Source organism: Chrysemys picta, chromosome 4 (assembly GCF_011386835.1).
Source record: "Chrysemys picta bellii isolate R12L10 chromosome 4, ASM1138683v2, whole genome shotgun sequence".
Lineage (NCBI taxonomy): Eukaryota > Metazoa > Chordata > Testudines > Emydidae > Chrysemys > Chrysemys picta.
In genome coordinates, this window is record NC_088794.1 from 102122428 (window position 1) to 102126121 (window position 3694).

Genomic DNA, 3694 nt, shown 5'->3' on the forward strand with positions numbered 1-3694 from the left:
CTGATACTTGTTTCATTAAGATTTTTGCTGTAGCCAAAGCAGTGTTTGCTTTTAAAGGAAATGCTTCTCCCGATTTAGAGAATGGACCAATGATGACCAAAAGGTATGGGTTTCCTCTTTGAGTTTTTGATAAAGGTCTCACAAAATTAATTTGCAAAGCTTGCCATGGACCTTTATACATTTGAGATATTAAGGAAGCATTCTTTTTTGTGGGGATAGGATTGTTTTGTTCACAGACCAAACAATTTTCACAATATTATTGCACATCTATTTTCATGCATGGCCACCAACCCACGGAGGTGAGGCGCTGCATGGTTTTATTTACCCCTTGATGTTGTCCCGAAGGTGTGTCATGGACCAAGTAGATCGGTCATTTTCCTGCACAACTGGGATGGGACTACCCACACCGGAAAATGCTCTTCGAGATACATCAATATACCCTTATTTATATATAACTCTGATTTGTACTTTTGACATAGGGAATCTTGTGATAGGGAACTTCAAGCTGTTTGTTCTCTGCTTTTGACAATTGTCTGATTCTTTGCCTGCAAAGTTTTTAGATCTGGTACCCCTGTGTTGAATTGGTCTTTTGCTGCTCCGACTGGGGTCAAATTTGAATTTGCCATGGGATCTATTTGCCTGGGTTTCTCCCATAAAATTCCACTACAGGCTTATTTTTTGGCTAACAAATCAGCATGATGATTTTCCTGAGCATATGGCCCTATTTTACTATGAGCTTGCATCTTTTGAATTATGCGTTGCTGTTCTGGAGTGGATACTTGTACAGCCAGTTTGACAATATATTGTAAAAATGATGCATATTTAAGTTGAGCTCCATCTGAGGATGTAAATTCATAAGCATTGCATACTGGTAAAAAAAATCTAAGTGAATTACATGCTCAAGCTGAATCTGAAAAAATAATTAAGGGGTGGTTCTCTTTAGTGATAGTTTTTGGCACTGTTACAATACACATGCTACTGCTGCAAGTTTCACATATTGAGCAGGATGTGGAGCACATGAGTGTGATACTTTCCAAACCATATCAGTTTCCCTCGGATTTACTTACCCACTCTACCAATGTCCAGATAATTTGATTTTGGAGGGATACCATAATTTCCTTTGATTATGATAGCTGGATTCGTCAATGAAAAAGCAATAAGATTCTGTGATTGTTATATGGGATGGCATTAATGTGAAGAATTGATTTAAGAGTTTCTTTTGATCTATATTTGGACACACATGATGGTTTTCAGAATATAACAGCGCGTCTGGCAATGGAGATTGAATCTGTACTGGGGTCACTGTTGTATCTTTGCCCTGCAATAACAAGGTACAGTGTGCCAGTTGAGCATTAGACACTTGTTCATCTTTGACTTGATTAGAAAGCAAGAACATAGAATGCAAGACTATTGGATTTAAGCCAATCAAAAATGAAAAAAGTTGGATTGCCCAGTTGGTGGCTAACAAGTACTTCTTGCAAGTGGAATATTTAAGTTTCACTGGACTCATTTTTCTGGAAGCATATGCCACTGGTTTGATTGTTCCATGTTTCTCTTGAGAAGCTGTTGCTGCAAGTGCAGTTGTGCTCACAGATACATCTAGATGCTATGGTTTGCTGGGATCTGGGGTCATCAGCACAGGTGCCTGCATTATTGGTTGCTTTAACTTGATGAATGCATTTACATGCTGTTCAGACCCAAGCAACTCCCTTTTTCAAGAGATTATAGAGTGGACCTGCAATGTGAGCAAAGTTAGCGATGATGTCCTGATAGTATTCTGCTAAGCCTGAAAAAGAGCGTAAAGAAGTTATGTCAGTGGGCACAGGCAATTCCCGAATCACATTCACCTTCTGTTGGGCAGGTGTTCGACCTTCTTGAGACCACGTGATGCCTAAAAAAGAAACTTCTGAGACCATTAGTTGTACTTTTGTTGTGTTACACTTCGTCCGGCTTCCTTAGCACTGTGTCAAGGCTGAATCCCCACTCTGTCACTCTGAGAGCAGAAGTGGGGGCCTGCAAGGATTTTAAAAATTAATACTTGCCACTCCAGGCTTGTATTACACTCCCAAGGTTACAGCTTTTCTCTGACTTTGGCTTGGTAAACGCTACCACCACTCAAATGCAAAAAAACCTCCTTTGAACTCAGGAAGGAGCACTGGGGAATTCCTCCCTGTGGGGTACCCTCAAGCCCTTTCACTCCTCCTCCAGGGAAGAGCTGAGAAAGAAAACAAAGGAAATTAGCTGTGGCTACCAGCTAATCAAACAACATGCACAAACCTCTTAGGACACCAAAAATCCAATTCTGTTCTTTAAAAAGCTAAATGTTATTAAAAACAAAAAGAAAGAAAATATATCTGGAACTTAGACTTTTGCTAGATTTTAAAAGAGCAATTCCAAAAATCAAGCACTCAAAATAGCTTTCTTGGGGTTTCAACTTAAAGGTTTCAAGCAAACAAAAGCATCTGGAGTTAGCACAGTGGAGATCCACAAGCCTTAAAAAATAAACAGAAAGAAACCTGATCGCTTAAGAATCATAGAATATCAGGGTTGGAAGGGACCTCAAGAGGTCATCTAGTCCAACCCCCTGCTCAAAGCAGGACCAATTCCCAACTAAATCATCCCAGCCAGGGCTTTGTCAAGCCGGGCCTTAAAAACCTCCAAGGAAGGAGACTCCACCACCTCCCTAGGTAACGCATTCCAGTGCTTCACCACCCTCCTAGTGAAATAGTGTTTCCTAATATCCAACCTGGACCTCCCCCAGTGCAACTTGAGACCATTGCTCCTTGTTCTGTCATCTGCCACCACTGAGAACAGCCGAGCTCCATCCTCTTTGGAACCTCCCTTCAGGTAGTTGAAGACTGCTATCAAATCCCCCCTCATTCTTCTCTTCTGGAGACTAAACAATCCCAGTTCCCTCAGCCTCTCCTCATAAGTCATGTGCTCCAGACCCCTAATCATTTTTGTTGCCCTCCGTTGGACTCTTTCCAATTTTTCCACATCCTTTTTGTAGTGTGGGGCCCAAAACTGGACACAGTATTCTAGATGAGGCCTCACCAATGTCGAATAAAGGGGAACGATCACGTTCCTCGATCTGCTGGCAATACCCCTACTTATACAGCCCAAAATGCCGTTAGCCTTCTTGGCAACAAGAGCACACTGTTGACTCATATCCAGCTTCTCGTCCACTGTGACCCCTAGGTCCTTTTCTGCAGAACTGCTACCTAGCCATTCGGTCCCTAGTCTATAGCAGTGCATGGGATTCTTCCGTCCTAAGTGCAGGACTCTGCACTTGTCCTTCTTGAACCTCATCAGGTTTTTTTGGCCCAATCCTCTAATTTGTCTAGGTCCCTCTGTATCCAATCCCTACCCTCTAGTGTATCTACCACACCCCCTAGTTTAGTGTCATCTGCAAACTTGCTGAGAGTGCAGTCCACACCATCCTCCAGATCATTAATAAAGATATTAAACAAAACCGGCCCCAGGACCGACCCTTGGGGCACTCCGCTTGAAACCGGCTGCCAACTAGACATGCAGCCATTGATCACTACCTGTTGAGCCCGACGATCTAGCCAGCTTTCTATCCACCTTACAGTTCATTCATCCAGCCCATACTTCTTTAACTTGGTGGCAAGAATACTGTGGGAGACTGTATCAAAAGCTTTGCTAAAGTCAAGGAATAACACATCCACTGCTT